Below are 24431 nucleotides of genomic sequence, written 5' to 3' on the forward strand. Positions count from 1 at the left end.
CACATTCTAGTCAGAGTTACAATTGCGCTCGATGAGCCTAACGAGATCAACGACGCCTCGCGGCGATCGCGCGATGATTTTATAATTCGTGTTCGTTATGCATTGGCGATAATGGCCGACGATCCAGGTAGGGTTTTATCAGCTTCGTAGAATGTTGTTGCCGAATGTAAATGAATGTATATGAATGTTGCTGAATGTAAACCGATATATATTCATATTGTATTTATGCGCGTAACAGTACATAAGAAGAAAGTACGGCAGATGTTGGTGGAATCTGGATTTTTAAGAACGCACAGGTGTACGGATTACGCAAACGAAACGTCCAATCGAATAGGATGGACGTTGGGTACGGACGAAAATACAATCTCGTTCTGGCAGAGCGCTAGCTGCTTCATCTTCGTTTCTCCGACTGGTCAGTTTGTCTCTCCTTCTTCTATACGTGTTAGCATGGTTCGTAGCTGACATTGCTTGGCATTTCCCAAAGGATACCAGGCAATTTCATATCTGAGAACAAAAATGACAAAGAGTAAATGTAGAAAGAGAGATAGGGAGAGAAAAAGACAGACGTACGCTGTTGTCCATTTTCCTCGTAGCCACGAAAGGGCGGGGTCAGCGAGGGCCAAAGGGAAACGACCATCGTGCATTCCAATCTCCACAAAGTAGAAGATCCGAAAGATCTTTGGAGCAAACGTGACCTATACAGACTAGTTCTCGTAAATTTGCCAGTTTCCTCAGAAATTTCGTTGCTTTCTCCCGATTACGCTCTTCTATTCCCTCGCCATCTGCAAAGTGAAGACTCTTGTAAGCACAGTTTTGCCTCGCTGTTTCATCGAACGATGATTGGAAATGAAACAAACGTTGTACAAAGTGAAACTGATAAAATCCAACGAATGCTCGCACAGTAATATCTGTTTAACATGCTTATGTATATTTTTACGCTGTAACGTGTTATTACATAGAGAACGTTACCGAATGGACTAGAATCTATAAACGTGGATAATTATCACAGATTGAAATCGAATCAATCCGAAGTTCTTGGCGTATAAAGCTAAATCGGTCGATTGTAATTGCATTCGCGAGGCGGGAATCGATAAGAGATAATCGCGTCGCGAACAAACGTAGAACGCGAATAATTAATTAAAGGCAAACTCGATAAAAAGTATTGTTACTCTGCTATCTCAGAGTTGATGGAATCAAAGCTAGCAATCGTAAACACCGACGCTTCTAATGGCGGTGTGTTGTTCGTGTTAACACATTTTGTCAGTGTGCAAAACATTTTAATTGAATTTCATTCGATAAAAGATAACTTTTTGCGACATTGAATTAATCATCGTCATCGGCTATCTTGTTAGTAATGAAATCGTATATTATAGGACTATAAACGTTGAACGTTATCGTTTCACTTACATCGAATGTTCATTTCCTTCTTTGCATTTGTCCAAGTAAATTGTGTAACTTATTTTTTTTAAGGTTACGACACTTACAAATGTTTTTCCCCCTGAGGTGAAAGGGGAGACAAAACTTATCTAAATAGGCAACAACTAAAAGCCATTCCGATTGAAATATCGTTTATTGTCTTGCGTCCTTTAATTTATATTTCATTAAAAAAGATCAGAATGCAGAAGTATTAACGCAAAGTTTCGAATACGTTTCTACGTGGTACGTTTTAAACGTTACGTAAATATTTCGTTTCAGTTAATTTTCTTGACCTACTTTACGTTTTCTTACGACGATGCTTCGATAATTTCCATTACCGATTTACATTTCCAATAGAAACTGTCGTTTTTCCTCGACGTAGCGTGCGTGATAACGAAGCTGTGCAACAGTTCGCAGTTAACATTTTCCACTCGAAGAAACCGGTAGCAGCTGGCAATGAAGCCAGCACATGGAATAGTAAACGTAGCGCGGTGTACGGAAGAATTGCTACGCAACATGGAAGGGTTGCGTCGCTATCTATCGATTTCAGGAGTGACGATGTTCGAAAAATATCGGCATAGGAAAGTTAAGAGACTCGTCCTACGATCGTTCGACATGGGCGCGCTCCGGTACATTGTGTGGGTAGCTTTATCGGACACTCGGTACACTTTGAACGCCAATCACTGTGCTGGATAAAGAAGAAAGGAAGTTTCACACTACAGAAACAAATCAAATAATTTCTTACTGGAAATTAATCGATCGCATATGTAATTTCCTACGAGCGACGAATAATTTTGAGAACAGTTGTTGAATTATCGGGGTTTTAATTAAATGTAAAAACACCAGCTACTTTCTTTATAATTAAAAGAATTTCTTTTTAACCGTGTCGCAAGTACTTTCTCGTTCTCGCGATTTCTCGTAAACTCAGCGCCACTTGGACTCTGTCGTGCTGCGCTACAAAGAAATAGATTTAAAAAGTTGGAAAGTTTGATCGTGTGAATTGCGCCCCGAGCACGAGCACCACTCGGGGAGAACTTCTGGAAACTAGTTTCCCGGACTTTGGCAGAAAATTCTTCCAGTAGCTCGACACGGCAGCAGAAGTAACGAAAAAGAGAATAAAGAGGAAAGAGCGAAAGTTAGCGACCTAACGGGATCAATTTTCAAATACCGGACAGGTATGGTTCTCTTTGGCGCGAGTAGAAAGGATTATTCGTCGCGTGGTTTTCTCCATTCCGTCGATCGAAGCCGGCCGAGAAACTTTTTCCAGCCAGGTATTCCTCGGACGAAAGGGTTACGCTGTGTTTTTTTCTCATGATTTTTTCTGGTTTCCGGCAAACCCGCGGTCAATAGCATCCTTCCATTCGTTCTAGGTAGCAATTTTTGTTTGGTCAGTCAAGAAAAAAAAGTATTTTCCTGTCGAACAGTTGTAAATCTTTGCGCGTTTCTCGCGAGTCGTTGGCAGCCGTACACATTGTCGTCTTACTACTCCGAGAACAGCGGGGCAAGTTAGAATTTACGATGAGAAGTGCTTTAGGAAATCAGTGTGACTTGAAAGAACGAAACGTTTGCGAAATGCACGAACGTAGGCGCAAATATCGTTAGTTTCGAAGCTGTAAGATGTCTTTAACTGGGAGCCTGTAATAGAATAGCGGACTTTATCGTTTGTTTATCTACCATATATGTATTATAACTGATTACGTAACTCGCTGAATGGATCATTAAACGAAGCACGGTAAACAGATATTTCTTGCGTAATAATTATACCAGGGTCGTTCAGTAACGGTAACAGAACCGTGTAGCGTTCTTATTCCTCAACTTTGTGCTATTTAAATAATAATTCTGCGGCAAAACATGTTCAAGTGTTTATTGAAGCAAGCGGCGGTCAGATTGGACGTATAATAACTTGGAAACTAACGATGTTTCTCGATTCTTTTGGTAGCATCGGAATTCTTTCTTATAAAGGGGAATCGAAGTTGAGTTATATATCCAAATTGGAGTTAATTTAGAAAAATAAGTTCTATCGGGTTACATAATGCGCGTTTATAGCTGTCGAGATACGCGCATAAACGGGCCGTTGACGTTCATGGCTCCTCGTCTTATCCTTTTATAGGCGTAGAACGTAGCGAATATTTTTACTTTCGAGTCGCTCCGATAGCCGCAAATTATATCACGTGTGCCTGTGGTTAGACCACGAGGCTACGCCAGGCTTAGGTATTTATTCCGCGAGTATCGTAGACTCTAGGATATAACGTTCGATCCTACGTAAAATATCCTGCAATGGATAGGCTCGGTCTTTGCAGAAAGCCGGTGTCTCGACATTTCGTCGCGCCAGCTATCAACCTATCGAGAGACCGGACTCTTTCATTCCGTTTTATACATTCCTTTTGATCCTCTAGTAATACGTTTTTTTTTCTCCGCCACGTTGTCATCCTGTTATCTCGGAATAGGCGTATTACAGGAACGTGAGTATTATACATCGTGGCTAATTCCGAGTCTTCGCTTTTCACATTACCTTCCTTTCATTCGTTCACGCAACTTTGTACGCTTTTCCATACAATTTTCTCGAATTTGCTCCTTCTGCTAAATATTAAATAACAATTACGAATTCCAAATATGTAATGTCTTTGGAACGTTAGTGTACGTAATAAATAATTGATACATAAAATAATATGTTTTCCAAAAATATTAAACGATATTTTGCAACAAATGCAATCGCGTACGTCGCTTTTGTTACCGAGTTTTCACGATCGAGGTTATCCCGCGGACGTTAGTGAACGTCGGTCGTAATTCAGGCAAAGTGTTCGAAACGCGCAGGAATTAAGACTGATTCGAGAAGATGGAGAGAGATAGAGAAAGTGAATTTGTGAGCGAGCTTTCACACAGAGAAACACGAAGAACGAAGCGCAGCGATTCCACGATAATTAAATTATTCGTCGTGGCGCGCGCTAAATTATTCCGCGGAGATTTCATTCGAGGCGCACGGCTATCTGCGTCTCTTCGATCCGGGAATAAAAGTATTTCTTTGTAATTAAAGGATAAATGACATTTACCCACTCTCATTAAAAATCCTGCGTTTGGTCGGGCTCCTATCAAACAGAAACTGCGCGATGTTTTAAATTCGCCAGCCGGAGATGCTTTCTACAGGGAACATCGGTGAATGTTTTACAAAATTTTGAGAGATTTAGATAAGTGGAACGATATAACGCTTCTTCGTTGACTTCCAAAGAATGTATTTCACATTCGATGCTGCGTATAAACATTGTATTTTATACGACGAATGTATTTATTTTCGGTAAAACTGGCCTTAATTTCAGCGCGTTTAAGTTCGTTTGCAAAGAGACCGGAAAAATGTATCCCTACGATCGATAATTTAAAAGAACGTTCGCTTGTAAAGAAGTCAGAATAATAGATGCGAGTTGATCTGCTTTTTGAGAAACTATTTGCGCTAAAATCGGTTGATCAAACAAACGTATAGTATGCAAACGTTTGGCCTTAAATGCAACTGTATATACAGAGAGATTGGTCTGTTCGCGGATGGGCGTATAGAGTGAGCTCGTAAAATCGGCAAAACGTGGTTGACGGGAAAAAGAATACGAGGCGCGAAACGCGGCGATTCCGTGGAACGCGGTGTAACGAAGAGCAGCAGCAGAGTAATTTCAGATCGAAGGTAGAAAATGCAACGCTCACCGGGCCGTGGATCGATATAGCACCGGTGGTTTGTCTCTTATCGATGCTTTTGTACATAGATGCATAGATACGTGTGGCTCCGACAACATCACGCGAATCGCCACGTCGAATTTCCAATTTATTAATTTTGCATGCGCAATATTGCGCGAGATTGCTGCGCGCGCGGTGAGCTACACACATCCATTTGATTACATCAATTTACTTTCACGCAGTTGTTGCAAACCCACACCTGTGAAATACTATTTCGAGCTACAATATACAAGGTGTCCCATCTCGTTTTTTGACTCTTCTTTGGATCGTACATTCTGGCTAAAACCGAAGACAATAGGACGATGGAATTAGATTACTTCTTGAAAAAAGGATCCATAGACCTATCGCGAAAGCCTCTGTTTGTAAATAGATGTCGAGTGCATTTTCTAGCAAAGTAAAGACATTTTCATTTAGTTTGTAAATACAAAGGATTCAAAGTTAGAAGAAAAATTGTGTAAATGTTTGGCTTATTTAACCTTGTTCCCAAGCCATGAATATTTCTAGTGTTTTTGAAAAGTTGTTCTCACATTTTCTTTCTCAAAATCACGTAAACATTCTCAAAGTTGAAAATGTTGATTAACCTTCGAAATTCAGTTGATTCGTCCCGTTGCTTTCCAGTGATAAATTTCAACGCACCATGAAGTAACTTCTGTACAGATGGAAAAAACTATAAGCATGAAATTATTCCTCTCTCATCAACAAGGACATCTCATTGATCATTCGAGTGCTCATTTCGAAGGACAAGTTGACTCGTGATTATCGTAACACCGTGTATGTATGTACCTATCGGCCGTACGAAATGCAGGCAGCTCGAAGCATGCGCCAAGGTGCAGTCGTTTCGTCTTGCACTTTGCGGACGCGTGTGCGCCCGGCACGAATAACGCGCTCGTTGTCACGCGTGGAAAATTCGTCGTCGTTGGAAATGCACGGTATGTAGGAAAGTTAGCAGAAAATACGTCGAACTACTGACCGCGGTTGTTACTTTGATGGCGCGCGGAAAACACCGAAGGAAATACACGCTGCAACTCGATGCCGAATTACGAAAGTCCCCCACGCAATTACGCGTCCCTACCAACAATTTATCTTGGCTAAGTTTTCGCCAGATTTTCCGAGAAAACCTTGACCCTTTATATAGAAATAGGGAGCCCTGTTTTCCCCTCTTTTTCTTTCAGTCATACAGTATATAGTTCGTTATGTAGCGATATATAAAATAGCAACTGTTTTTATTAAATTGCAGCGGCTAATGATCTTGCACTTTGACGTTACGTTTTCCATCACATGCACGTTAATTCGTGGATGAACGTTGGTGCCGGTTTCAAGGTAAAAAGTCTTAATGAAACATGCACCGCTGTAACAATTTTTTCCCGAGCCGGCCGATAGCATCGTTACATCCGCGAGTCGCATGTTGGTAAGTCGCTGAATGCGTGCAGTTCCAGCAAATTTTTTTTTATTATTCCACGAAGAGAGTAAAACCGTCGCGCTGTGCACGATTCTCGCGCATTATACGTTTCCGTACCTACGTCGATAAAAGCTGATAATCAAAAACGATTAATTAAAAGGGGATAAGACCTGAACGTCTCGTCCTAAACGAAGGGAAGAGGAAAGAAAAGGCAGAGATTATAGATCATATAACAGATTCTACGAAGCTAGAAAAATACAGGTAGGAGAAGCAACAGCTCGGAAATAAACATGGCGGCACCTGGTGTGGTCGAACGATGGCTGCCTTAGCTAGCTTTTCCGTACTTTTACCCGACCCTGCACTCGGCCCATCGCCATTCCCCCACCAACGCCGACATTTGGCTCTCTTGGCCCGGATAGAGTCGACTTAAGGGTGGGTTGCCGATGAAGAGCGGCCGGAGGTGGGGTTTTGGAAGGCAATTGACCTGCTCCGATGATACATCTTAGCTATGACTGTTTCTCGGTCGAAGCAACGAGGATCTTGGGGCTCGTGGCTCGACCTGTAAACACTGGAAACCCATCTTCCTCTATTACAGCTCGAACCTAACGAAAAAACCGGAACGCGTTTCTCGTAAAGCGAACGCGAGAAAGCAACATCCATCTCTAAGTCTGTATCCTCCATCCAGCAACTTCTTCTCGGCAGAAACCGGCAGATCCATGTCGGCGCACGAACGTGTATGCACACGGCGTATACATTTTCCGGCTGGTTTTTATAGGGATGGGTCGGTCGGGCTACGTGATTCCGTAGCGATGACGGGAAATGTTTTTCGAAGCAACCGGCAAGAGCTGGAAAACGGAATTAACGAGAACGGGTGGCAGGGATGCGAGAATATTTTTAATAAGTCAAAGTTCAGGTCGTTTGGTCGTTGACGCCAGGTTACGGATGAACTTAAACTTCAGCTTTCTCCGAGGGCCCTGTTTCCACCTTATTAAAATCCACGGGGTGGGAGTGTCGGTTCAGCCTGTCCGTATATTATAAGCTCGCAACCGAGTACCTGGTACTCCGTGAAAACTCTCAAGCCTGGCTCCTATCAACTCTTGGTACTTTTTTACTTCGTCCTTTGATATTTTTCTTGTTGGCCGATGCGTGTCACCATTGGCAGCCGGGGAATTGCGACAAATTTTACAGAAGAAGTATTACCTCGGGCAAAGACGTCGCCGTTCGAGATTAGGAGCTTTTTATCCGCATTTAAATATGCAGCTTCCGCAGTCCATCTCTCCGGCTGCGCATTTACATCTATTTTACATTCGCCGGATTCGCGTACACTTCTGGCTACGTTTCCCGGCTCGCACGGAAATTTCCTGCTTAGATATTGCGGCCGTGGCCGTTGCACGGGGCGAATTCTAGTGGTTGCTGTTCTCTGATGCTCGCCTCCCCTGCCCTGGCCGTTTCACCGCCGACCCGGCGGCAACTTCTCCAGCAGTAAAGCGGCTCCTGCACTTTCGCAGGGTGCATAAAGCGAAACGGCCAAAGAGGTAAAAGAATTGCCGATATATGTGTTACTATGTTCGGTACGTCCGCGCGGCTAAATACGCTGGCTGTTTAGCCGACCTGCATATCAAAGCGATCCGCTGCTCTCCAGCCGTTCGACGCTGGCTCTCCGCTCCGATATCGAACCAATTGAAACGAAACAGAACGACCGACTGAAAATGAATTAGTCCTTTGGTCCTTTTGCTCGCGAGTCGCGCCATAGCAAAACGGCTGGATATCGTTATCGATCGATTTTTATGGACTTCCAAATGGAAACACGTTTTTTTTTTCAATCTGTTAACCGGAGAAGACAAGTTAATTTGTCTCGCTAGAGGATTCCTAGCCTCTTAGTCATTCTTACATAATATCTACATGTGCAAAACGATTTATCTTCGTTAACTTTTGCTTTCAATAATACCTGTGTATATATAACTTTGATCAATAGACGACCAAGGAATTTTTACAATGTAATATATTACAATTCTTCTAACATTTCGACGATGTATTGTGATTCTCTTAAAGTCCTTTCGATCGTACGCTTTCGGATATTACAACGAGACGAAACCGATCGATGGAAACGGACTTTTCTATTAGCCGCGCGAGAAAGTTAATGACACGAGACGCGTCCGAATCACTCGACGTGTAGCGTGTCACCGTTCGTTCTAGTTTATACTCCCTCGACGAGACTGCCTACCCGCACCTTTTCTACAATTCGCCTGGAATAAGCAGGAAAAGCAAAATATCGATTCGATTCACGTTCTAAATGAACTTGTTAGCGGCGCTGTTCGCTTTTTTCGTTGCATCGTGACGAAATTGGACGAAAACGATCGACTAGCGTTCCCTCTCGACGCGATGGCCGCCTTAACGAGCTGACACGCTGTCTCGTCGTTGCTCGTTTGTCTGTTTTCTTCATGTCCCGTTTCCTGGCGTGGGCGTGCGTACTCTTTTTTTATCGCGAGCCAAATTGTGCCAGAGTTTGCTCGACTGTTTGTTAATACGCGTATTTTACGTCGCTTATAAATGTTAAATCGCACAGGGTTGCGTTACGCGCTTTCTCCCATGTACTTACAGTCTGTAGAGATTATTTCTCCAAGTTGCCAAGCTTTCCCAGTCGTAGCGTCTAACGCGAGATTACTTTCAAAGTTTCTGGTTACGTAGTATCGTCGTATTGCAATGGATACGCTGAGCCTTCGGATCAAACGACTCGCGTAATTACAGCGAGAGATAAAATGTACCGTATCTATAGCGTTCCATCGCTGCATCTTCCTTCATTCATAGAACCAGTTCTATTAGCATGTCTGTGCTATTAACCGAACGTCGAACAAATGTTTGTCGTATCTCGTTCGTTATCTAAATAGGAAACAAGCTGTCGCATCTCGCATAATCGCAAGCAACGTGAAAGATATACCGTATCGTTGCTCAACTTTTAATTATCTTTCGTTTCTAAATATAGCTGAGAAATAGATAATTTCACGTACGACCAGAATACGTACTAAATTTCTAGTAAAATTTTTGCGTCACCTCTTCTATGCAACGTTGCATCACAGGTCGTAATTTCTACTCTCAGCCGGTGCAGTTTTCCTCCATGAAAATTTGAACATTCTCGCCGCTGTGCCACCGTTTCACAGGAAATCGAAATTCTTGCTCGATATCATCTGCGGGAAGCTCACCGTCCGACGAATCAGAATTCCAAGGTTAACGAAAGGGTGCGTCGCCCATGCAACAACCGGCACGCGTACTAAATATTCATGGTGTGTATGGCGCGGCTGAGTGGCTGGGTGTAACACAGTTTGGTAACAGTTGCCAGCGGACAGAGTAGGGATAGAAAAAGTGGCAAAGTCGCCATGCTGAATCGGAGTAATGAACGGCCCGATGTACGCGTGCGCATCGTGTTTCGTGTGGCCTATGCGATATCGTGATGTATCGAGTTGGCCAGCATCGATCGATGCTTTGGTATTCGACCCGGTTGCTTCTCCCCGCGCCGATTTCCCGCGTATCCAAGTAAATAATACTTTTCGTTCGTGTCGATCGGCCGATCGTTAACATTCGTTTGTTCGAGGGTGAGCTTCCGGCGCATCGAACTTCGTAAGTTTCCATTAAGTTTCAACTAGATCTCAAAATAGAAATTGCAGATTGGATAAAGCTTGCTGAATTTTTCGGTTTTCGTATCTAAAAGGAATCCAAACAAGATCTATGTATTCGCAATGTATAAAAAATAGCGCGTGTCAATGATGGTCGAGGAACGTCGCTCCGGATGGCTTCAGACAATCGTACGAATGATGGAAATCTCCTCGATGACGATCGCAAATATTTTGTTGTCGAGTGGAGATTCCAGATAATACGGAGAAGGATCGTGATAGAATGCGGTTTATTCTTATGGAAAAGATGCGCGTCTTGTTCAACTTGGTTCTATGGTTACCGCCGTGTCGCGGGAATTCGCTTTCTCTGGTCCTTCTTTTCGTCGAACGAACAGATATATTGCTTAAATCTCGAGCTATACAAATTTCACCTTTCCCTTCTTTTAACTAAGATATTATACGTACAAGTTTATATCGGCATACTGTCCATTTTGAAGAAGATTTCTATCAATAAAATTGAAATAAACATTCAGATTTATTTTAGACTGAGCGTTAACGTTTTGTTTCTCGGTCCAGTGTTTCAGATGTGGTACGTGACGAGGTTGTTGGAAACGAGGATTCGACGGCTCAGCATCCAATGGGTAAGTTTTCATATCTATATTAGTCAGGTAGAGTAGACGCGATAACTATTTTATCGTGTATACGAAGCTAGATATCCGCGACAATGTTTGGCGTAAATTCGCGAAAACGAATCTTATTTTTGGCAAACTCTTGCTAGAGTTTTTCGATGGAATCGAAAGTCTTGCGCCGAAACGTAAAGCACTGCGTGTTAAAGCGATCGTTTAAACGTCAAAGGAATTCGAAACGAGGCGACACTCTGTTTTTGGAAATGCATTATTTTTCTCGACGCGATAACGTTTCTCCTCGATGTCTGCGATGAACGTTTTCCTCGCCTCGACTCTGCGTTACGCCGTCCTCCCACGAACGACGAAATTTATTCAAGTTACAAATAACAAGAATACCGTCCGGAAGTCCAAGTACGATATCCGCGACGAGTTTCCAAACTTTCCAACACGGTTCAATCTCGAAAATTGCAAATGCAAATAAAACCGAGCGTCTCAAGAAGCATGAAAAGCTTATATAGCGAGAGAGAGAAGCGGAGAGAACAAGAGGAAGAGCCCTGTTCGAATTAATGGAGTCGGTTATCAGGCGTAGCACGAAGACGTTCGGCTACTTTAGGAACAGTTTCATCGAGGAACAATCGAGAGGAAGGAAGGAGGCTATCTCCGTGGAACAGATAGGTCAGGAAGTTGCAAGACCAGCCACGTCGAGGTAGAGGTGCACGCGTGTATAAAAGACCGGTCCAGGGGGCTGGCGAAACGCCGACTTTCTATATAGATAGGTCATCGCTGGTGCGAGGCAGAGAGAGAGAGAGAGAGAGAGAGAGAGAGAGAGAGTCGGTTATCCGTACGAACCATCGCGCTGAAAATATTCTTCGCGAAATAGCTTTTCAGAAATTGCTTTACGATAGGTATAGGAATAATCGTCCGACGGTATCGGTTCGCGACCGATCGCTGGAACTCCGCGAAACGTGGAAAAGAAGGAATAAAAAAAATGTCTCGTATAACAATGACGAAGGGAGAAGGAAAGGGAGGAAGGGGCGGAGATATAGAAAACGGGAAAGGATCTCGTTATCTTGGCTGGTTTCGAACTCGCGAGATCCGCTTCGGTCTATTTGCCAGGGTTCGGAATAAGATCGCGGCCACTTTCGGAACTCTTCGTTTAATTAAGCTGAAAGCGCAAGCGGTTATACCGTTTCAGCTTGCAGCCTTTATGGATACGTTTGTTTAGGAAGCACATGGAATATCCGTTCGGACCGCGCGCGCTGTCCCGCTCGGTGCATTCTATAGCATAACACAGTCGAGTCACGCCGATAACAACTCGGTGCGATATCCAATTTAGATGGATACAGAGTTGCCTGGAAAGGTCACGTATTCCGAACGACGCTGCCGCTGCGTATTACCCGGAATAAAATTTGATGGAGCCACGGTAAAGGACTGCGGAATTTTCGAACATGACGAATGGACCGGCGCGATGGTTTCCTGTAATCTTTGGTCCCCTTGTTTTACGAACTGGTCGTTCACGATGCCGCGGTATTCCTCGACTTCCGAACGACGCCCGGGTTAAACATGTAACTCGAAAATTACCGTGAAGAATCGTCATTTACCTTTGATGATCATTGTAAGTACACACGGTGTCCATATTAGGTAAGATACCAGACCTTTACTGCGATCGTTCCAATCCCCTTCGATCGTCGAAATCCACTTATTTTCCCACGCGAATCTTATTCCTCGTCCGTTTGGAAATTTACACTTCTTACCAAGGCGAAGACTTCCCGCCGAGCAGAGAACAAGGAACACAAAATTCAACGCGGCTTTCGACGCATTCCTCGATGTACTTGGAAACGCTTGCCAGTCAAGAATCGCATCGGCGTTCCTATCACGTAAGTGAACAAGAAAGAACGGGAAACGCGAAAGGGTGTATATATGGCCGAGGCTGGGATCCGCTCGCACGAGCGAGTGGATACACCGACGTATCGCGATCGCGGGGATCGACAGGGAAAGAGGAACGAGGAGAAAAAGAAAGGGAGGACGCCGTTCGGCGAAAAAGGGAACAAAAGTTTGCCCGGCACGACGTGGTCGGACGACAATACAAAGTGACATGGTGGATGCATCGGGCAGCGTGTCGAAACGTAGGAGCGCCGCTTCCGCTGGCCGGAGGAGCCAGAGGTTGGGCTGGGTTTCTCTCCCGACAAAGAGCACGGATACACCCTGTGCACGTCGGTACAGAGGGGTTTCGCATTGATCGGCGGCCAGGAGAACAGCCTTGCTCTGATTGGCTATCCCAGACCGCGCGTCCTTGTCGCGTCGACGGCTTTCTCGCAAGGCGGAACGAAGAGAGCCGAACTTCCGAGCTGTCTAGCTGGCTTCCGCTGGTTGAACAGCAACCACGAGCCCGGCCAAAACGGACGACCGACGAGGAGGGAGTTTGCTCTCGGATAGACAGAGACGACGGACAGACACACGCGCAAGAGGGAGGAAGAGGGAAACGGTAAAACGAAAATGTCGAACCAACTCGAACTTGCGAGAGAGATAGACGGGCGGGTCGTTTCGTGGCGAGACACGGAGAATACATAGTAAACAAAATGGAAAACCAGTGGATTGCTTCAGTGCGTAGGTCGTGTACCAAGATGGGTCAGAGACGGAATTACTTTCGACTAGCGAGGGAGGAAAAGAGAGAGAGGAAAGGTTTATCAGTTACTTTGGAACGAGTCTATCCCTTATCACCATCCGATCACCTTTGGCTACCACCTCTGGTTCACTTGCTACACCTCGTTTATCCGCGTTCATTTCGTTCGTTTCTTTTGTTCGTCCTTGCGGTTATCGTATTCTTTGGAACTATATGAGAATATAATTCGAGGAATAATCGAGAGGAGGTTGAAAGGTTAAAACTTGTCGACAGATTAAGAACATACTTAAAGAAGAAATCGTCGAAAGTTGCAGTGGAGTATCAATGACCATAGAGAACAGGCGTTCCTTTTTTTTCTCCGGAAAACTCTTATCGAGACGCCCGGATGATCGACAAGGAGGCGTCGAAGGGAAAGAAAGAAACCAGAGCTGTTTAGTGAAACGATTTGATGGAAATAGTAGCGTAGGGAAGTCGAAAGGATCGCGTATCGACGATGGCAGGAAATTGTTTCTTATCTGCGTTTCTCGAGTCGCTGTTTCGGTCGTGAAAAGGATTCCCTCGAGACGTTTTTTTTTTTTTTTTTTTTAGAGGAACGTTCAAGCGTCTGTCGTCACTCAGCGAACCGATTTTACGCGGTCACTTTCTCCGGTTGATTTGTTGGGAATTCTTTTCGAATTTATTGCTCGTTCTTTCCGTTTCCTCGATTGAACACTGAAAAGGTTAAAAAATTAAAATCCTACTATCGAAGACATTCCCTTTTCAAAATTTCTCTTTTACATATGTTTCGGCGAATTTCTAATTGTTACGTAACGTTATATAATCTCTTCAAAGACGTTCGACAAGCCGAAGCTTCGTTAATACGGCGTTGAGTGCTTTTTTCGGAAAATATTTACCTAAATTATTCTACATAAAGTGAATATGTAGAGCGTAATAATCGAAATTTTCATTTTCGGTTCGTCTTATTAGACGGGATATTTTATATTCTTGCGAAGGGAGGTGCACGGAAAAGATGGAGAAAATCAGCATTTCAGTTAACTCTGGTAACCTTCTGTTATCTCCGACCAATGAAACTCGTGCACCGGCAGAACTTTATCCCTACTCCGACTCCGCCAGCTTTTCAAACAATTTCCTCACCCCTTCGTTCGCTATTCTTGCTAGTTTTATCCTTTCCTGTATACTTCGGCATTGTCTTTTTTCTTTTAAGATCTATAGGATTTACAGCACGAATGCTACAGATTACCAGTAGCCTTTCCAACCTAAAAAAAGAACAGAATTTGGGAAGGGAAAGATGCAAAATGTAGATCGGTTCGCTTACCAACGGTTACCGTGACGAAATGTTTATAAAACGAAGACGCGAACAAGAATCTACGACACTGAACGCGATTGCTTTTGCATCGAACTCCGCGAAATTTCGTTCAGGGGGCTGAGAATTCTAATTAGATGGATCCTGCAAACCTGCTCCGATGAATTAATCGCAATGAATCGTCGTTTAAATGCCTGCTACCGATTGGACAACACACGAAACGTTAATTGGATACAGCTTCAGCTTCTATTCCGTTCTGGTTTTTGCTCTGCACCCTCTTTCTGCTCTCCCGCGTCTCTTTATTTCTTCTGATCGCGGTCTGCTTGAACAACCACGCGACGACGCGACTGCGTTTATTATTACACCACCCCGGACCGGTTAATCGCGAAGCTTTATCGAAGGATCGGTGCTGTCGGGCAGTTCATAAAAAGGCTTGTTCATAACGCGCGGCAGATCAATTTCCAACGCAACTAATCCTTTATACCGCGGCTATTCCAGTCGGCAGCGGCGTCTTATAATTCTTTATGCGGCTCGCGATTAAGATTTTTCGATGGTCGCGTCCGAACGCCCGCTTTAAGAAATCGTAAACCGTTTCGAGCCTGAAGGATTTTATTAGTGCGTCGAACGGAGCAACGAGGAGATTAGCGACTCTTCCCCCCGTGCGTGAGACGAAGCGATCGGCCTGCGGAAAGGCGAGAAATTGCATTCACTTCGCAAATTGGATTCTATCGATGCCGCATCGCCAACGTGGACTAGTCCTGTCGCTCTTTTGATTTACCAAAAATCTAAAACGCGAGTACCTGTAACGACGATTAATTATTTTCATTCGTCGTTTCGATCTAGTAAAACGCTCAAGTTCAAACAACTTGATTCTATCACGTGCTTCCTAGGAAAGATTTTAAAACGGAACCCGAATCGTATTAGTTTTAATTTCGTACCTTTGGTGCGTAAACCCGAAGCCAGCAACAGTAGACAAATTCGAAAAGCAAAATCAAAAGCTCGTTCGATAAGCTTCGGGACTGATAACAGATAATCGCCGGCGCCGTTTAAACGATTTTGACTCGCGATAATAACAGCGAATCGTACCAAAAATCCTGAAAGTCCTACATGGCCATTCACGCCCTTGCTAGGGACTTTTATTGATTAGCAACCGAAAGCTTTTGCTGGCCGGAGCACGTGGCGCCATCTTTGGACGGGCTCTCTAGTCAATTTTCAAGGAAGCTTTGCGGGGTGGTGGCGACGGAACGAAAGGGGTGGTGACGGCCAGCCGCAGGGTAGGAGACTCGGAATCAGGGTGAAGTGGGTTGAGACGTGGCGAGACGGGTCAACCAGTCGAGACCAGTCGGTCGCGCCCCTACAACCCCTGCCCAACCCTTACGATCCCACTACTATGACCCGAGAGGTGTCGGGGAAGTACGTCAGTATCGATCCCTTGTGTCCATGTTACACGAAATCGTCGTCCCAAAATTCAGGTTTCAGACGCACGAACGATTGAGAAACTATGCCGTCTCTCGTGCTCGTCGTCGAACGACGCGACGATAGTTTCCATTACTCTATTGGCTTCATAACTAATTATCCGATTATAACAATTCCTACTGCATACTACGTCGATACGTGTAAATATACTGTCATTAAGAAACGTAGAATCTTCTTTGGACATTTTTCAACAGACTTTTTCTAAGATCTGTTAGAACCAGTTCTCGCTGCAAGATTCGTTATCTGCGAAGAGGAATAAATTAGGAGGAACGACGATTTAAAAAAATATCTAAATTAATAGGAGGCCTTAGTGTCTCGAACGATGGAAGGGTCTGCGTATATGGATGGTTTGACCAAACACCGACGAGATTCTCCTAACCAACTTGGAATAATTTCGTCGGGGTTGAAGCAACGAGGCTACTTGCTGCGGTCTTCCTCGGAGATCGCATCACCCGAAACGGTATTAATATCGATGCTAGCGAAGTTTTTTAGTGGAAACTCGAACGTTGAGTGGTAGCGAGATCCAACTAGACTTTGGTATGGTTGGAGCGTTGAGCCGAGCATAGTGGCTTCAGAGAAAGATGGGGAAAATTTTGAATTCCCATGTAAGAGCCAGCTGTGAATAGGATTTTTAATTTATTCTTTGAAATTACTTTACTAGATGTACCTTTGAAATTAATAACATCATCCCTGCGTTTGTTACGCCGGATAGCTACCAGATTTTATAAAACCAAGGAAATTTAATTCCAAGAAATCCTTGTCGCGAGATCCTTCGCAAATCGTCTCTGGAATCTCTCGTCAGAGAATAAACGTAACCAACGATCTGCAATGCTTTATCGACCCTACCATCGAGCCCGATTATTGGATCAAATATCGCCTTGCGATACACTAGAAACGCGAGACTCCTGCCCTTCGTAATTCTACTTCCATATCGCGGATTTGAAATTTTTCCAGTTTCCTATCCCGGCCATTTAAATCATCCCTTGGCAAAAATGCCCGTTCGTCCCTTCGTATTATCCGACCTCGATTCTACGAATAAGGAATGCCTGGATCCCGCGAAGAAATTCCATCGATCCAGTCGGGGTTGGTTTGGTCCGACGGTGGCAGTAAAGTTGCCACGATATATCGGAGCGAAAGGGTCAAAAATGGAAGGGAAAAGTATTCCTCGGGCGTGCTCGCTGCTAAGTCTGTGCCGAAAAAGATTGCCGGATCGATCGGCGGCCGAATTGCAGCGAGTTCATATAGAAGCGCTTGGCCTCGTGTGACAGAGGCTCGGCTACGAAGTTGGCCGCTTGGCTGCTAGATGGCGACACAAATCAGTCGATGTCTGGGAGCCGAGTGGTCCAGCCGTAGCTCGAATCGCGTGCTCCGTGATCGAGGACATGGCGCTCGGACATGGCGTCGAGAGAGCGATCCTCCTCTCCGCTCGTTTTATCCGCCTTCGTAACGTTCCATCGAATTTTTCGTCTTTCTCTGGTCCCTCCGTCCTCTAACTGTAACCGGTCCACGTCGAGTATTTATAAACGGCTCGAAATAGGACCGCTTTCACCTCTGGCGATTCGCAAACACGGCTCAGGGTAGTTGCATTCGCCTGGGTCAGCTTTGATTTTAGGTTTAACGCGTGCCTGGCCCGCGTTTAACGACCTTGTCCGTACAAACGTGCTGCGCGAGCTACGAAAACTTGTCCGCTAGCGGAAACCCGCCGAACCAAACCTCTCCGCCTTGTCACGCACGTTGATTACGTACTTCATCGCTACGTTCAGATTTCGCCGACGTTTCACGATCGAATAAATTTCTCCCGGTCAATAATCTCGGTTAATTAATCTCGGCTGTGTAACAACCAGATGTCGTGTTGCCTTGGGACTCGAAACGAATTTTCTACTCTCCTCGTGCGTCCTTTCGATGAAATTATTCGACCAGCGTTAGGTAACGAAGGAATCATCGAGGAATCCTCACGCACGTAGGAAACGCACGAACGGTAAACGCTTTGCCTAACGCGTTCCCATTCTTTTCAGAGGTTCTCTCTCACGGGATCGAACATCCTCGTGGTGAAGTTCTTTCCGAAATGGATATCGAAGCGGTGTCATTTAATTATCGCGAGCCTGAATGATTTGCCATCGATCGCCCCAGTCGTTTGAAATTGAAACGAAGGGTCGTTGATTCTTAGCTTTTAAACGAGTAGAATATATACCTACTAGTGTCTAATTAATTCAAAGACATTCCGTTTCGTTCGATACACACGCTAATTTCAGTACAACCTGGTAGATGTTAGAAGCTGTCAGACTAAATAATCGAAATAGCTGCCTAAATGTAGTTTCGTTTATTTTGAAGATACCTATAAATCTTTCTTGCAAGATAGATACGTATAAGTTTTGTAATACCTAGGAACATCCAACTTGCAGATTTGAAACGGCCTGTAAACGAATCATTTCTTATTCACCACCTTCTGTTTTCTTGCTCTTGGAATGAAAGAACGATAAGAAAAGAAAATGATAGAAGACAAAAATACCTGTGACCAGGAACGTTAAAGAAAATTAACTTCGTATCTGGCTTCTGGCAAAGCTCGGTCAAAAAGATCATGTTGGCGAGGGTAAATTCTTGTTAAAAAGAAAACCGTACGCTATGCTGACGGTGAAAAGAATTCCTTCGGTACGAAATAGCCCGCATAGCTTACCCCTAATTCAACCCGTTATTAGTTTCGACCGCCTTTATTGCGCTGCTCGGCGACCGCTGTATCCTTTCAGTCTCCCGAAACCTGAATGCAATTACCCTAACGTCCAGTGGGGTCATCTACGTGCCGTCCGGCATAAGCACTAGTAACATAAAAAATAATAAAAACGGAGAAAAAAAGTGGAAGAGTATCGTTTAAAACTTTCTCGAAGACAATTTCGCTGTTACAAAAGGATCCATAATAAAAGACGAGCCTCGATTGGATAACTTTTTAAATATACGGGATAATTTCAAAGTTGAATCGTCTAGTGTTTTGTTCTTGGAAATCGTAAGAAGCCCGCAATTTACATTTTTCCCTACATTCTTACCAATTACGCTATGGAACAAGGTTAAGATGTGTTTATGGTGTAACGACCTGAATACTAAAATCATTTAGACCCGATGCTGTTTTTTTCCTATACGCGGAGTGATTCGTGGGATCTCGAGGCAGAATCGCTAATTAACGTTGCCTGATTACGCGTACTCGGTTAAAGAGATAGGCTCGCGCGTTATTTATGAGTGCGTTACTCTTGTTACGATGGCCAGTGTAATCCTATTTATAAATAGCCGTTGGACCGAAGCCGGAGACAAAGCCGCGAAGCTGTTTCGTCGTATTAACGGAAATTGTAACTCGCTCGAACGGAGCTTTTCGAATGTACGATGAAACGCGCGTCTGCCGCTAATTCGTTGCAACGGTGTTTCTCGTTTCGCTGGTTTTAAAAACTTGCACGCGTCGATGCGCCTCTCGAATATGCGTAATTAGGCGAAAGCGGCGCCCCACGACAAAGAAGAAATTATTATTCCGCGCCCGACGTAAATTACTCGCTCCGAACGAACTCCGCGCGAGTCACAGATTCATTCGCAGTCTCGTTGCGTACTTTGCGCGGTTTTAGTCATGGAGAATACGTGTCTACGGATTCGCGTTTGAAAACCAGTAACAGAACTGAAAGGACGTGCGTCGAGGAACCAAGCGATAGATGGATCGAGCGGCGATTGCTTGAATTTACACCCGCACTGATGACTTTCGCTGAGAATTTCTTCTCTAGGGAGTTCTTAGAACAAGAAATCCTGAGAGAAGCTTACGGATTAATCGTCGGTTACTCGCGACAGAAGCGTGCAACTGTCGGTGTAATATCCAAACGAATCTGATTATTTAGTCGAAACACTATCGACATCTTCCTATTTCGTTCTCTAATTCGCCTGGAATTTCTCGTATTTGTAAAATTGCCCTTAAAGTAAGCGATAAAACGAATCGCGCGTGAAATTTCGAGGAAATTTTTAGTGAATCTGCTAACACGAGTCAACGAAGCATCGATGATCTGTTAATCAACGCGGACGGATTAACTCGTCGCTGAGTTTCTTGCACCTTCCTGCATGATCCAATGTTCCCTAAAAATAAATGCCGAGCTAGAAACGCTACCTCGAGCAACCGAGTATTTCTTGGAAGAAAATTCGATAGAAAGAGGTCAAGCTCGTCGCAAGGGAATCGCCTTTAATTAATTTCCAGCCACGGAGCCAACTAACCGGAAGCGAGCGGAGGAAAAGATTTCGCTGCCGGTGTCGCAGATGTCGCGGCAGCTTTACTTCGTTATATACGTCCGATTACGCGACGCCCCCGAAGAAAAATTTGCTCGCCGAGAAATATAATCCTCGCAGCTGTGCGCCGCGCATCAGCTATGCGCTACGCATATCCTATATCCTCCCTGAGAACCGGATTTCAAACATCAGCCCGAAAATATAGAAAATTCCACGTCGACTAGCCCCTCTCTTTCCTCACCCCACCACGTGTACACCTGCGTCCTTTCTTTTTTTTTTTTTCTTGCTAAAGATGGCAGTCGCCTGCGAACCGCGCCATTTGCATTCTTAATCCAGAAGATTCTGAAATCTGCCAAAAGTGGTGAATTTCTTTGGGCGTCGGATCGGAGAACACCTGGCGTTGGATCGCTGCGAGAAACTTGCCAGCTAGGAGACTCGGCAACGAGAACATATTCTACGAATACTAAACGATCTTGCATCCCGGAAGAATCTCGTCGAAGAGATTTCCAGCACAGCGTTCAGAGATTCTTCTCTTCTGTTGTTTCTCGCGCGACACGACCTCGAGACTGTAGACGGTAGTTTTCCCAATTGAATTACATTTTACACTGAGCTGTTTCATCTGCATAGGCGATTCGGGTTGTCTAACGAGAAGGTAATTAGAAGGGTTGATCGAGGCAAACGTCGAAGGAAAGTTATTGCACTCGGCAGTGAGTAGCGTCCGACGGATGACGCAGATTAATGAAATGGAGGTAGAAGTAGAAGGAAACCCGTGGAAAAATAAAAATTGGTCCATTTTTTGAAACAAGTCAACAGCTTACCGTAACATCTACCGTCACGTAACGTGATTTTTTTACGGAATATTACGCTTTTTCACTTCATAGTATCTTGCTCTTTTAAACCTTTTATACGACGGAATATTAACATACCTACTCGATGGCTATTTTCTATTTTGTCCTCGGAAATCTGCCAGCAATTTTCCAACTTAATTTTCCATCTACTATCGACAAGAAAACGCTAACGTTCAAAGAGCAACGGAGCTTACAGCGTGCAGAGACTTACCGTCGGATTCCAGTTATACTCGACAGGAAGGAAATCGAGGTGGAAACCTACGGAGGAAAAAACGAGAAAATAGTTTCTCGGGATAATACAGGAAGCAGTATTCAAAATCCAGTCGAATCTTCTCAGTTCGTCGAACAATCTCGATCTCTTTCGCTTCTTTTTCTCTTTTTTCTCTCCTTCCCCTAACAGTATCGCGTCAGAATACCGCGCGGATGATACGTTCTTCGAGATTCCTCGCCGTCGCGCGTATAGAATTCTTAGCCGCCGTAACTCTCGGGCGAAGCTGTCGAGACGCGAATTCCAGCCGAAAATCCAGGAGCTGAGAATTCCGGTCTATGCTATGCTTCCTGTCTAAAACGGAAAAGTGAGAAAACGCCGTGTTATCGGCGAACGTACACAGCTGTCAAATTATTTTCCAAGGTATTCTCGTAGGTCGATGGAATCTCGTTTCTGCGTCGTTCCTCGCGATCTCTCTACACGCGCCCCTTTATAGCTCGATACTAGAGAAATATTGTTCCAACCACGCCGTACGCAAATAACAACGCTGCCTCTCGCTAAATTTTAGCCGAATCCCGCTTATGCATCCCCTTTGTCTCGACCGGTGTTTCTCGGCGTTTTAAAAAATTCGTAGAACGTGCTCTATATCCTGTTGTTAATATAAGCCGAAAGAAGTAGATATTTAGTTTCCTTTTGGCATAGAAAATTCGCACGTGTTCGCTGAGAAGCTTTATGGCTTGAAGCAACTCGATTCTGCGCTAGAAGAAGATCAAAATCGTCGCGGGAACGTTGCAAGAGCCAAGAATGGAAGATTACGAAAGTAATATTCGACCTGCAGGCTATTCCTTTTGCCGATTCTGTGTTCGGTACCCACGAATAATTTTTCGTAATTTTCTAAATAATTTGTCGTCTTCCTAACAAAATTTCAATTGTGACACTTCCGAAACGGTGGTGCGAATTGCATCAAGAAGAGAAAGGAAAATTCGTTCTTTCCATCGCATAACCGTATTAGTATATTCGCTGATTCTCGGATATAAGAAATAGGAAGAGGGGCTCTTCTTTTTAAATATTTATATCAATTTCGTCGCGATCGAGTTCCAATATCTTGGACAGAAAGGGCCAAGGCGATTTCCGTCCAGAGGAGAGCGGATTACAGACACGGGTGACACAGCCGGAGAAGAGAAAATGCAATCACGGGAAAGATTTTTCTCCGTCGTTCCTCGGAATTGAACTTTTGTTGTCTCACCCCATCGTACCGAGTCACACTCGACGCCGTATCTTCCTCTCACCTTTGCTTTTTCCCTCCCCTTTCATCCCTGAATGGTAGAATGTCCTTTAATGCTTCCGTTTCACCCTGTGTCACGCTGGCGTGCGTACTCGTGTGCGCGAATCATCGTCTTTTCTCGCTAGCGTCACCCTCGCCCTAAATTCTACGAGAAGAAGCTTCTGCTAGAAGTTTTCTAACTGCGAAAATTTTTCGCTGTTCTCTCGTCAGCCGAGTTACGAAAAGCTGACGGCTCACGTGGCTGGTTGACACTTTGAAAACTTTCTTGCTATTCCCGCGCTCTTAAAAAGGCACGTGTGTCTCGCGAGGATTCGAGAAGTCGCGTAATAGCCACTTCGGATATTTTTAGGGAAACGGACAAAGAGATATCGCGGAATGTTTCTGCCGCAAGTTTCTAACGCGTGATTAATTTACGTTCGTTAAGACGCTGGAGGATACGTCTGGTTTCTGTACGTTTTCATAGATGTTTCGAAGACTTGGAATTTTAGAAATATTTTATTCATTTTAAATAGAATACGGACGAACCTCGGCTTCTACGCTGATTCCATTTCGAGCGATATAAATTACAAACTTCCATTTCGTGCCTCTATTTATACACTGCAACACCTAACTTCCACTTTAACGTTGCAACATCGCAGCTCTTCGAAACAATTCCAAAGTGTCTATTCGACTCGTGAAGTAAAGTTCCATCGGATGTAAAAGAAAATTTACAAAAGACTAAAAACAATCGGCAATAACACCCACTTCTTGATGAAACTCGTCGAACGTCCGAACACTCCGTCGATGCGGACGTCCAAGTGGAAACAAAGTAAGATAGCCCGAGGAACTTATCGTTGAACGAGCGCCGTAACAAAGGGAATTTACAAATTTCCCCGGCGTGATCCGCGCCAATGGCTGCCCACGCGTGGAATTGCAATTTACGAGGATTCTCGTGTCCCGTGTTGCGCGCACGGACGTGCAACTTTGAATATCCATGGCGATAACAAGTTTCCCTAGTCCCTAGATAGGCTGCCGCGTGCGGTGTAGCTTGTACAAGCCACGTTATAATAAACTCCGCATTATATTCTGAACATTAGAGACCGTGTAACGTAACACAACTGCAATGGCTACGTGTAATTTACCTACGAGTACGGCAACAGCCAGCAGCTTCGAGATCGAGCTGTCGGACACAGCATGACGTAAGGAGGCTAATGGTGGTTAGATAACTGGCAGGCATGTTCTCTGTTTCAGAGCTTCGAGTGCTCGCGGTATCGTAAACATCCATAGTGGGATGGTTTTCCGTTTTTCGGAAAATGTCTCCTTGCTTTTCCGCCGTAATGGACCTTTCGACAGACGAGATTGGAAACGAACAGATACGAGAAAATGATTCGAAATTTTTACTTATTAGGATACAGACTAGCTATCAGCTTATCCGTTTTATCTTTTCTTTCGAGTTTTCCGATTCGTAGCACTAGCAACAACGTATACGGTAATTGCCGAAAATATTTGCACACTGTTACATTAATTAGCGCGGACAAAATACATTGAATTTCGCATCGTTCGATAATTTATTTGATAAATGGTAAAATTACGCTTCACTGGGAAACAAGGACACCTATGTATATGCAAATTTCGCGAGAGTATGAAACTTACCTCGAACGGAAGCGCGACGCAGCCAAAAAATACGAAGCAAGCACG

General features: G+C 44.3%; 1 protein-coding gene and 1 long non-coding RNA gene across 2 annotated transcripts in view; one reads left to right on the top strand and one right to left on the bottom strand.

Moving 5' to 3' along the window:
- The window catches only part of LOC138189033 (Homeobox protein abdominal B), a 163967-nt gene extending 153957 nt beyond the window's left edge, over positions 1-10010 (top strand). Inside the window, exon 11 of the mRNA XM_069131208.1 lies at positions 9999-10010. The gene's annotated coding sequence lies outside the window, so the exon portion shown is untranslated. The remainder of the gene's footprint in view (positions 1-9998) is intronic.
- Positions 238-23530, bottom strand: LOC138189048 (uncharacterized). Its single transcript, XR_011175835.1, has 3 exons — positions 23280-23530; positions 571-782; positions 238-504 (listed from the first exon to the last, which is right to left on the bottom strand). It is a non-coding gene; the product is annotated as an uncharacterized LOC138189048 (long non-coding RNA).
- Positions 23531-24431: the final 901 nt, after the last annotated feature.

This window comes from Bombus flavifrons, chromosome 18 (assembly GCF_040668555.2).
Source record: "Bombus flavifrons isolate JBK064 chromosome 18, iyBomFlav1_principal, whole genome shotgun sequence".
Classification (NCBI taxonomy): Eukaryota; Metazoa; Arthropoda; class Insecta; order Hymenoptera; family Apidae; genus Bombus; species Bombus flavifrons.